Source organism: Ictidomys tridecemlineatus, chromosome 1, assembly GCF_052094955.1.
Source record: "Ictidomys tridecemlineatus isolate mIctTri1 chromosome 1, mIctTri1.hap1, whole genome shotgun sequence".
Taxonomy (NCBI): domain Eukaryota; kingdom Metazoa; phylum Chordata; class Mammalia; order Rodentia; family Sciuridae; genus Ictidomys; species Ictidomys tridecemlineatus.
The window spans coordinates 136,219,779-136,232,292 of NC_135477.1; positions in this window are offsets into that span (position 1 = coordinate 136,219,779).

A 12,514-nucleotide genomic window follows, 5' to 3' on the forward strand; every position below is an offset into this window, starting at 1 on the left:
CTTATTTATTTATTTGTGGTACTGGGGATTGAACCCATGGCCTTGTGCATGCTAAGCAAGTGTCTACCACTGAACTCTATACCTGCAGGCAGTTCAATACTTCACTTCCTTTTTTTTTCTTTGTTCCTTTTTTCCCAGGCCATACAATATTAGATAACATTCTTTTGTCTCATTTATTTTCTGCCTTCTACTTTCTCCTCTCATATTTTTAAAGTTGCTTTAAGCTAAGACAAGTTATAAAAAGTTTTTTTCATACTTAAAACAAATCTCATTGTAAAAATGACTTGCTCTTTTTTCTGAGTTATCTAGAATATTATTTCTTTATCTTAAAATTTTCATTGCTTTATTAGATGCTGTCTCAGTGTTGGTGGTTCTAATTTAATTTTTCCTGACACTTGACATGCCTTTTGAGTGTGTAGATACAAATCTTCATTTATTTCAAAAAATCTTATCCTTGATCATTTAAAAACACTTGCTCAATTTTATTGTAATCTGTTTGGAGGTTCCAACTATGTATATGCTGTATATCCTTTAAATTCAGTATCTATTAGATACATTTTTATCTTTCATGTAACTATGGTTTTCTGTAAAATGTTAATTTTTTTCTTAGTTTTATCTCATAGTGTTAGTTTATTTCCTTTCTGACTTCAGCATTCCTTTTCAAGTTTTCTGAAGTTTCTATTTTGCCCTTTGTTCCTTCCATTAGAAAATAACACTTTCGTTAATTTTTTTTTCTTATATTCATTGCCTAAGTTTTGCCAGAAAAAAAAAATCCCTCAGGTATTTGGTCTTTGTGCTTTTATGTTTTTTTTTCTTTATAGAGAAATTTGTCTTACTATTTTTTAGATACCACAGTAAATTCTGTGATTATTAATTTCATTTCATTCCATGGCAGTATTTTTCTTATGAGTGTGTGTACATGAGTGTGAGTGTGTGTTTTCAAATCTATTGCTAAGTTCTGCTGCTTTAAGTTTTTTTTTTTTTAATGTGCTAATTATGTTCTGCATGATTGATTGGATCAGATTTCCCTGGACTACTTATTTACGGGATGTTTTCGTTAGGAGTGGGAAGTAGGGCAAGATGACATCCCAGACTTTGCGACTCAAGGTTCTTCCCCTTGCTACCTTAGGGTATCTTTCTTTCCTACAGCCTCTCTGTGCAGTATGATCACATTTCCTGTTGTTCCCCGGAAACTAGTAGCTTGATCTCACCCCTGTTCCTTCTTCACGACAACCTTCTGCTTAGTACTTCACTTCCGAGGGTGTTTCTCCATATATAACTTTCTTTATTTTGGTTTTGGCAGTACTGGGGATTGAACCCAGGGTCTCATGAATGCTAGTAAAGGGCTCTACCTTTAAGCTCCATCCCAAATTCCTTCTTCTTCATTCCTAGCAGACTGTAGAATCCTTTCTTACAAACAGGGAACAAGATTCCCTTTTTGTGAAGGGAGTAGGGAGTCCTGAAGCAATATTATTTTCTTTCTTTTTGTAAAATTATTTTTCTCCCTTGTGCAATTAACATTTTAAACTGTGAGAATGACTTTAATCTAAATATTCACATGAACATTTCTGAAATATTTTGTTTTGAGCAGTCAATCACTTTAGTGTTTAAACAATTTCTCCATTTCTCCCAATCATAACCATAAAAGAGTTCGTCTTCTTATGCATAAATTTTTCTCCTTAGCAACTCAGTCCTATGTGAAGTTAAGAAGATCAAAGAAAATTTACTTTTGGTAGACTGTATCTTCATGCTGATTCCCTAAATGAGACTCAAAGCAGCCACACCTCATACATTACTCTCTCGGCCTCTGTGTTAGTCATCTGATTGAGAGGCTGGTTTTGACAGTCTATTATTTGGACAAAACAGTCATTTGGCACAGTTTTGATTTTCGGAGTTTATTCATCCACAATAAGGATAACAAATATAAAAGGAATTCTCTGTAATCAGAATTACTTCAAAAGGAAAAGAAGGTGGAAGGAAAAGAAAACCTAAAATTATTGCACTTAAAGTTACTTCTAAGAGTATCTTTTTGGGAAGCTTTTCTACTTTCTGTATTATTGGTCAGGCTTTAGGGATGCAGGAATCCTGGGGAAACAGTATGTGATGTTTTGTACAAGGTGGTCACATCGAAATTTTTCTGGAGGAAAAGATATTTAGTTTTAGTTGGATCCAAAGACATCCATGAATGAAAAAGTTTAAGGAGTGCTACTACACTGTTACTACAGTGCTGCTAATAATTTACTATAACTCTGTTTTTAGTGTTGTAGTCATTTGTGTCTCTGCCTTTCGTGACTTTGGTGACTACCTCAGTGCTCCTGCCTTCAAGCTTAGAGCAGATGGTACAGGCAGGTGCTCCACCCCTGCTCTGGGAGTTGCACCTGACTCAGGTGTGGTTAATAAGCATGGTTGACACTTCAGGTCTACCCTCTATGCCTCAGTGGCTACTTCAAGAGTGGACAAGTGACTCAACAAAGGCCTGAGATGTTTAGTTTTAAGAATGGGCTGGACTTATTGGGAAAAAAAGCACCTTTTTTTCAGTGAAGTTGTTGAACAGATATGATATAAATATGGTTCTCACAGGGACCTCCAAATAAGATGAGGGCTTTTCTGGAAGTGAAGCTAATTGGAAATAAAATTGAGCCAAGAAACAGAGGGAGACTGACACGATATCTTTTGAATCCCTAAATTTAGCCGTGTCCACGGCAGCCTCCTGTACTTTTTCAGTCATCTGAACTGTAAGCAGCCCCTCCCTAGACCTTGTTTGTTTAAGTTAATTTGAGTTGGGATTTTGTCCCTTGAGTCACAGAGTCCTGGTGAATCAATCTCTTTCTCTCTTATTTATTTGTGCAGTGCTGGGAATTGAACTTATGGGCTTACACGTACCATGCAAACACTCTCCCTCTGAGCTACATGCCTGGACCCAAGGCTGGCTTTGAACTTGCAATCCTCCTGTCTCAGCCTCCAGAGTTGTTGGGATTACAAGTGTACATTACCACACCAGGCTCCTGGTGGATATCTGTGTTACATATGGTTTTTGAAAGTGTGGGAGTATCCTCTGTGTGATTTGATGTGCCAAGAGTGGTTTAAGTCATGTAATTTATCATTTTGCATTTTTAAATCTTTTCACATAAGTATTTTTGAAGAGAGTTAAGAAAACAGATACCTCTGTTTATTAACCTGGGATTATAGCTTATGTTTTGTTCTTGACCTACCAGTTTTTGTTCCTGAAAAAAAAGTGCCTTCATCTGATATTTTAAGTAGCCAGTTTGGACAGCCCCATGTTACCCTGTGACCCAAAGAAGAAAGGAGAGAAGCAAGATAAACTGGAGGGCACCCAACTGTAGCCTGAGGGTTTTTCTTATTTCTTTCATTTTCAGTAAGTAAGAAAGAGCACTTGCTCTATATAACCCAGGGAAGTTAAGACAGAGTACCGAGAATCATTTAGAAAAATCCCGCTCATAATTCTAACAAAGTAGATTCTCTTATCTAACGTTCAGTCACAACAAAGATGTGTGCACTCCAGTACTTTTTCAGTTTTTGAAAAAATCAATACCATGTTCATACTAGTGTTTGCTTGTATAAAACATGGACCAACGGCAGGTTTCTTTGAGTCCTTATGTAAAAGTGCCCATCTTAATCATCACATGAGTTCTAATTGTCTCCCCTCCCCTCTTACAGAAAGAGTAATGAAAGGACAGCTAAAAGCAGAACTATATAGTTATTTTATAACTGGCACTAACAAATTTCGCCAATTACAAAGTCCATTCTGTAAGCAATGAATGTGTGGCTCCCAATTAATCTAGTGCACCTCCAGGCAAGGTCTAAATCAGCTGGATACAGCTAAAGCAATTTGCACACAGCTAAAAGCAAATTGGAAAATCAGTGTTCCACGCTGCTGCCTATCTTTCCAAGCCAAAGACACAATCAGTATTCTGGCAGCAGCCCTCTGTCATGTTATTTGCAGCTATCAATTTTAATTATAACAATTATCGATTAGTTAGGAAAGTGAATAATCTGAAGCTCCAATGAACGACTCTGCTGCTTCAGGACCCCTTCCTGTCTCGTAGGAGATGTTATGAGTCCTACTCAGAGACCCCACCTCCGTGTCTGGACTCTTCTGTCTTCCTTCCCCTCCCTGACACACGGAATTTCCATTTTGCAATTTGACTTAGAGACCGCTCTGACCTGACATCAAGCTTGGTCAGCATTTTATTTCTAATCAGAGAATTTAAAGGCAATTAAAGAAAAGGAAGCTAGAAACACCAAGAATTAGGAGTTCATGAATCTTTTGTTCAGGTGGTTCAAAAAGTGAGAAAATAAATCCAATAACAAAAAAAAGAAAAAGAAAATTACACATAAGAAAAAGGAGGAAAATGGGTACTCTATTTGTTAGACGGGACAAGCAGGACAATGTGGTTGATTGGGTAAAAAAAAAAAGTGGCTTTGGGGGCTAAAAGGCATGAAAGATCTTTAAGATTATTCCTACTCTCAGTAATTTCATAATTTTTGGAAAATCAAATAATGTTGTTGCTAAACCTTTTTCGTGTAATCTGTAAAATAAGGGTCAAAATTACACAATAAGAATAGTTTCTTCATTAGCTAGTTTAACTTTTTAGGTAGAAAAGAGTTGGCATGGGGAGATGATTACATGATGCACTCTACTTAAAGGGGTTCACAAGATGATTACTAATGTGATGTTGAGCTTTCCCAAATACGGTCCAACATATTTGTTGGATTAACCATGTTCTCTTCTGAGTCAATTTTCTCCTGTCAGATCTGCATGAAGGAAGGCCCAGAGAGGTAGGCAGATACAGAAATGATAGATATGAAGATAAATAAATTCATCTCTCACTTTATGAAATAGGTGCATGCTAACAAATTTAACTATAAAGTGAATTTCTGCAAAGCAAATCCCATTTCCCATATTTCTATCAGTTGAAATTCCTTCTATGAATAGACCAGGGCTTATTTTTGGATCAGGAATGTCTTTAAAAACTTAGATGACTTTCTCTATTGAACATGGAGTGATGGGATGGGATCCATTGAAAAGTGCCCATTTTATAACTCAAAGTGTGGGACAGCATGGGATTATATATATATATATATTATATATATATCCTGAATCTGTGCCCTCTGATTCTAGGTCCCTGGACAAGTTATTTAACCTCAAACAACTCCATTCTCTCATCTATAAAATTTTTATAAAAGGGAATTAGTAAATTTTAAATAAGGTAGTAAATTTAAAATTCAATAGTTGCTCAGTAAATATTATTATGTTTTCATTCCTTCTCCTTTCTCAAAATAACATCAAAAGGTACATGAGGGTACTGAGATCCCTTAGCTGCTAAATGGAATACATTTACAAACTTGTGATTTCTCTGTACCCATAGTCAAGAAATAAGTAGAAAATTGAGCTGGGATAGTTTCATAGTCTAAAACATCCATATCTTTATTGTAAGAGTGTCTTACCTAACTAAAGCCTTTGAAGTCCTAAGCATAGGCCGCAGTCTTTCAGCAATATTTTATATCATCACAGAATCTCAATGTTACAGGAGGCTTTAAGTATCATCTGGTCTAATTGTCCACCTAGCATTCTATTCTCCTCTGCTTAACAACTGGGATCCTACTAAAGAAGAAAAAAGATCCCTGTAGGGGTCATTAGACCAGAATTTTCTCTGTGGAGCAGCCTCATCATAGGCTTCAAGCCAGGTGACATTATATATTCTTCTGGAATGGTCCCAGTCTGCAAGCCCCTGGGTACTTTGGTCAGAAAGGAAGCATTCCCCATTTGGTATGTGTAATCCCTCCCCCTCCTCTCTCTTTCCCTCTCCCAGCCTCCTCTCTGTAACATTGGGAATTGAACCCAGGACCTCATGTATGATTGGCAAGTGCTCTACCATTGAGGTACATCCCCAGCCGCTTTTATTATATTTTCAGATAAGGACTCACTACAGGCTGGCTTTGAACTTGGGATTCTATTGCCTCTGCTTCCCAAGTAGCTGGCCAGTGTGACTGCCTTTATACCTGCTCCAGTGAACCAGAATGACTGCTTTAGGACCTGTCATCTTGAGTTGCTTGCTGACCAGGCTTGCTGTCCTCCTAGATCTATCTAGAATCTGGACTATTTACTGCCTTTGCCTTTCTGTCCTTAAGTCTTTCTGGATCTAAATATCCTCAGCTAACAGGCTAATTTGATACACCAATTTATAAGGTGTTAACAATAATCTCCTCTCTTGGGGTTGTCTCACCTTAAAGGTGACTCATAAAACCACTGTGGCTTCATGGGACAGGAAAGAAATTGGGCTATTTGGGACCTAGGCAACCTCACGGGAGCATGAGGCATTGGGAGCCCTCCCCCACCAATCCACAACATGTTTTTCTTCCACCTGTTGTAGGACCAGTGTGGACAAGCATTCATGTGCACTGTAAGTACAGAATGTCTCTTCCAACATTCACGATTGATTACTCAATGCACTTGAAATGCTTTAGTGTAAGGTTGAACTAACCTGGTCAAGGCTGTCTTATCATATGTAATTCTAAATGACTCAGCTACTTGGAGTTTCCACAAAGAAAAAAATGAACCTAGCTTCTTCATGATTGAATCTGGCTCCTTTCTAAGTAGCTGAGAACAGGTAAGGAGGGTCCACCAGGTGACCCACTATGGCAGGAGGAGATGGAAACCGTCATCCCTATCAAGACAAAGCTTTGCTTTTCAAACAACAAATATAAGTAGCTAGGTGAGGCCTCCTTAGGATACACCAACCTAGTATCAGACCCACTACACGCATTCCTACAACTCCAGAGGCTGAGCCAGGAGGGTTACAACTTTGAAGTCAGCTGTAGAAACTTAATGAGACCCTCATTAATTTAGTGGGACTCATTCTCAAAAAAATAGATGTATAAAATAAAATAAGGACTGGGGAAGTAACTCAGTGGTAAAGTTCTCCTGGGTTCAATCCCCAGTATCAAAACAAACAAACAAACAAACAAAAAACAGAAACAAAAAAAATTCCATAACTATAGAAAATTTGTGTGCAGAAGAGCTCAAGCCAATAGTGTGAGAAACAGAAGGACAAATAATTCAGTAAAGGGGCTTCTCTAAGTGACTGTATTATTACCTGTGCGGCTCTCCATTGTGTTTGTCCCCAGGAAGGGGGGTTCTTCAGATTCTGGAGAGCCTGAGGAGAAAACCAGAAATTTTGAATTCACTCTTTTGACTAGTCATACCAGTGACTGTGATTTATATAACATTTACTCAGGCTAAAAAGTTTTTTCAATAATGCATATTTCTGTTGTGTTTTTCTAAGTGGCATTGAATGCTTATTTCACTGAGTGTGCCAATCAGCTGTCCATTTGGTAAGTGTGTCTCTTACCTGTCATGCTGTTATCGGTTCGATCCCCAACCTATCCTTAGGAATCATATTTAACAGTTGACTTTTGACACTTTTATTTGCTAAACATTGATTTGGCCACTTTCTGAGGAGACTTTAGTAAGAAAATGGAGGCTGGCAGTTCTCCTCTCTTTCCTCCTGTCTTTAAGAAGGAGGCACTATTATTTGGATCTGAAATGCATCCCTGCCTCAAAGCCCATGCATTAAAGGTTTAGTCCCCAGCACGTGGCAGTATTGGAAGGTGGTAGAAATGAGGCCTACCTGGAGGAAAGGGATATTGAGACCTTTTATCTCTCTGCTTTCTGAATATGAGATGAGCGGTTTCTTCCACCATACCCTCTAGACCTGATGTACTGTCTCTCCACAGGTCCAAAAGCAACACACCAAGTGACCATGGAATGAAACTATAACTGTGATCCAAGATAAAACTTTGTTCTTTTTAAGTAAATTGATCTCATGTATTTTATCACAGTTACGGAAAGCTGACTAATAACATAGAAGGTCATTTTCTTTTTGCCAAATTTTCTGCCTCTTACTCTCTTGCTTTCCTGCCTTATACCTCCATGTAGTCTCTACCCTCTTTACTGATTTTTCCAACTCCGCATTTCACATGAATATGATCAGCTCAGGCCTTCATTATCCTAAACAATCTCAATTGCTCAACCATTTTACTCCCAAAGGCATAATGCCTCCCTTCTCTTCACCACTGAATTTTATGAACATTCTATTGCTCTTGCTTCTTCCTTCTTACTCAATTTGGAAATCTCATGTATTTCCTCATCTTCATTGGTTGGAGCCTGGTGGCTGACAGATTAAATGACATATCCCTGTAGCCTATATATCCCTGACCATCTGCTACTCCCCCAACTCTCTGCTCCCTTAGCTTTGAGAACTGATCCTATTGCAATTCTCATCTATATTTTTTGAACTCTTTTTTTCCCTATGTGGCTTTTTAAAAATATTCTGCCCTCAACTACAGATTTTTCCTCATGCCACCTCTCTCTTTTAATGTTTTTTAGTTGTACATGCACAAGATAACTTTATTTTATTTCTTTTAGGTGGTGCTGAGGATCAAACCCAGTGCCTCATACATGCAAGGCAATCACTCTACCACTGAGCTATAACCCGCCATCTCCCTCTTGATTTCCTTCAAGTCTTCCATCCTCAGGGCTTCAACTGCTATAATCTATAAACCTGTCTTTCTATTATTGAGCTCTCTTCTATGTTTCAGACTGATATTTCTAAGCATTTCCTAACATCAGGGCATCTCTACCTAGAGTCTTTGTCAGTCTTGGTGTTGAGTCCCTTTTTCTCCATCAAACAGCAGCTTCTCCTGGACTTCATGTGTCTTTGCAAGGTGCTACTTCCCACCCATGCTCAGACTTTGGAGTATGGGTACCTCCTCACATGTGTTCAGAAAATCCTTATTTCTACTCTGCAATTTTTCTTACACATTTCTTTTACTCTCCTATTATTATCATGGTTCAGGATATTCTTTCTTGCTCTGACTGATAGCTTCTTGAGTCCTGCATTTGTTTCCCATCTCTTTCTCTCCCAGCCACCTATACAATGCAGTAGAAATCATCCTATTCCAAATCCTCAGAATTGGTAGCTTGTGGGTTAACAAAAAGAAATTCAATTCAAACAGAATCATGAGTGAGGCACACACATATCTTAAACATTTTCTTTTAACTTAAAGCATATAAATGTGCGTTAATGGAACACCTTCTGGACCATTGATTGGTTTTCTGCCTCATCTTTTTTACATGAGCATCTCAACTGCATGGTTTCTTTGGTTTTAGTTTCTTTCAAGTGGAGCAGGAACTTAAAAAAATTTTTGAAGCAATCTGAGGAAAAAAAATCCTCTTAAACTTGCATGCTATCCATCAATCATTCACAATTCTCATACCTAATTTGACATAAAAGAAAACTAACCTTTTTTTTTTTCAGAGAAAATGCAAATTTCTTTCCTCTGCCACTTTTTTATCTGTTTATTTTAAATGCTAAATAAATTGCATAATTATAATAACAAAAAATATACAGGTTTGAGAATCAATGCAACTTATTCTTGGTAAGTGTATAGTAAAACTGATGTTGCTCACATATTTTGTCTAGAGAGGAGCCTGTTAGCAATGAGATGAACCATTTGTGTGTGATAGCCAAGAATCAGGGCTGGGAAAATATCAATGAGTCTGAGCATTTGGCTATTTGAGGATCAGTTAACAGCACATCTACTATATTGTCAAATTACCTGGAGGGAGATATCCTTGTTTCTGAAATCTTAAAGAATTACCACTCAGTCTGTAGAGACACCTGACCTCATGGGAACCTTACCTTGAAGTGAGTGTGGGGAGTATTACTAGAATAATACCTTATCACTCTATCAGTAATTTCTGCCTTGGCAGAGATGGCTACAGTCTGGCATCCAGTGAAATACTGCTACAGGGTCTTTTCAATTTTTATTAATAGAGATTTAAAAAAACATTTACACATGGAAACACTATCAAAAACCAAAATCAAAATGAAGACATTTACACTTCTGATTTTAATGTAGAATTTCTGTAGCAACATAGGACTTATTGTTAGTGTTCAGTAATTTAGAAGCTGATTTCTTGATAAAATAGTTGCATAATGTTAATCAGTGTCTGATCACTGGAACTTTGTTCTTATATCGAATATCGAGATCTCAAGCCTTTCAGTCTATCATGAGTTAAGGCTTACTCTGGGAATTGATGTCATATTCCCTAACTAGAATTGCTCCTGACGAGCAAAAATAATTTATTAAGAAAAAGAATCCTGGGGCTGGGGATGTGGCTCAAGTGGTGGTGCGCTTGCCTGGCATGTGTGCGGCCCGGGTTCGATCCTCAGCACCACATACCAACAAAGATGTTGTGTCTGCCGAGAACTAAAAAATAAATATTAAAAATTCTCTCTCTCTCTCTCTCTCTCTCTCTCACTCTCTCTCCTCTCTCATTCTCTCTTTAAAAAAAAAAAAAAGAAAAAAGAAAAAGAATCCTAAAAGAATTCAAGCGCACTAATCCATGGATTAAAATATAATTTAAAAAACTCTTTCTGACTTTAGAGTTCATCTGCAAAATATTTTACTGAGTCTTGTCCTCTGCAAGTCGGGGTCTGCCAAAAACCAGAACCACTTTCTTTTAACATTTAAAAAGTTTTGTTAAGCCCCAAACCAACTCGATTCCATCTTGAAATTCCTGAAGAAAGGGTTCTCCCTCACAAATCAAGCCCATTCATCTAGCATATGTTTTTGACTTTCTCTGGCTGTTGCATAATCAGAGGTTTCAATTTCATTGGCAGAGTGGGTGCTGGAAGTTCTCAGAGAGCTTGTGGGCCAGGTCTGGAGAAACCTGTTTGGGCCTGTCCCTTGGACCCTTGTCAGTGCGTTGTCACTAGGAGTTCAGAAACATTTTACAACGTGGCCCTGAACTATAGCACGGATTACTTGTTTTTCCTATAGGAAAGAGGGCCATATTATCATGTGATCGCAGGAAGTGACCCCAGTCTCATTCATGGGCCTTTCTTCTGTTTGTGTCAGGAGAATCAGCCTCTGCAGAAGGGGGAACCTTTCTTTCAGCCACACATGGTTGTCTGCCTAATTTTCCTCATTCTTAACCTTTGCCTCTTCCTTGGAATGAAATGTGAAATACTGCTGAGACTCTGCAATCTTTCTCTATACCTTTCTTACAATTGTCAGGGTTAAAGATGTTTGCACAGCACACAGGACCTGGTCTAAGTAGGCAACTCTCAGTGGGAAGAAGCTGCACATGGAAATGGGTTCAGGGAAGAATATCTGTTTCTGTCTTATATAATATGCATGGTAGCAGCTCAGTTAAATGTCTAATCTAAATTAATGATAAGAATATCATGTAAATAATAAAAGTCCCCAAAGCAAAACTTTCATTTAATAGTACTAATTGCCTTTGAAACAAACCTTTGCTTTAAGACTATCTTAGTGCCAGCAGAACATGAATTATTGAATAATGTTTAAATCTTTGCTAAGTAATAATTTGCTATATTTTATGTGATGATACTTGTTTTAGTCAGCTTTTTAAGTACTGTGACTAAAAGACCAGACCAGAACAACTGTAGAGGAAGAAAAGTTTATTCGGGGGCTCATGGTTTCAGAGGTCTCAGTCCATAGACAGCAGGCTCCATTCCTCGAGATGAGGCAGGATATCATGGCAGAGGAGTGTGACAGAGGGAAGCAACTCACATGATGATCAGAAAGCAGAGAGAGAGAGGCTCCATTTGCCAGATACAAATAAATACCCCAAAGCCACGCCCCCAATGACCCACTTCCTCTAGCTGCAACCCACCTGCCTCCAGTTATTAATTAATCCCACCAGGAAATAATTCACTGATTGGGTTAAAGCTCTCACAGTGCAATCATTTCCCTTCCAACCTCCTTCCCATTGTCTCACTCGTGAGCTTTTGGGGGACACCTCACATGCAAATCATAACAATACTTTCTTACTCTTTTACTTACTGTACATATGGTGGATTTTAAAAAATTATATAGATAAGATTGTTTTTAGAAATGTGGAGAGAATCGTTTGACTATTCTGTAGCCAACAGTTAAATATGCTACTCACAAGACATTTAAGAAGGTCTTTATCTTTGTCTTGACGGATGGATCAGAGACATTTTATTATTTTTACTGGTTCACTTAAAAGGAGAGTGAAATAGCTCTGTGTCTAAATCTATTGTCCTGATATCAGCTGGTAGCTGATTTTATTTGTGATATTCTATGACTGATTTCCTGTTTCTCATCCTGAAAGAATGAAAAAAAAAGGGAGAGACCATAATCTGCATAGAGTTCACAGGGTACAGTTTGATGATTCGTGTTCTAGGATTGCAACTCAATGAAATGCCCTACATTCATCCCTCTTCCCTGTCATAATCCATTTCTGGTTGTGCCATCGTACAGGATCAAAAAGAACAAAATTATCGGGATGCTCATTTTTCACTGTATGCTAGGTGACTTTGGTAGCGTAAGGTTACCTGGGAACCTTCACAGCATGCTGAGCTTCCATGGTATCCGTGAGGAACAAAACACTCAGGGCCACTGGACTCTTTCTTCACACGTTTGTGTTAGCGCTCTC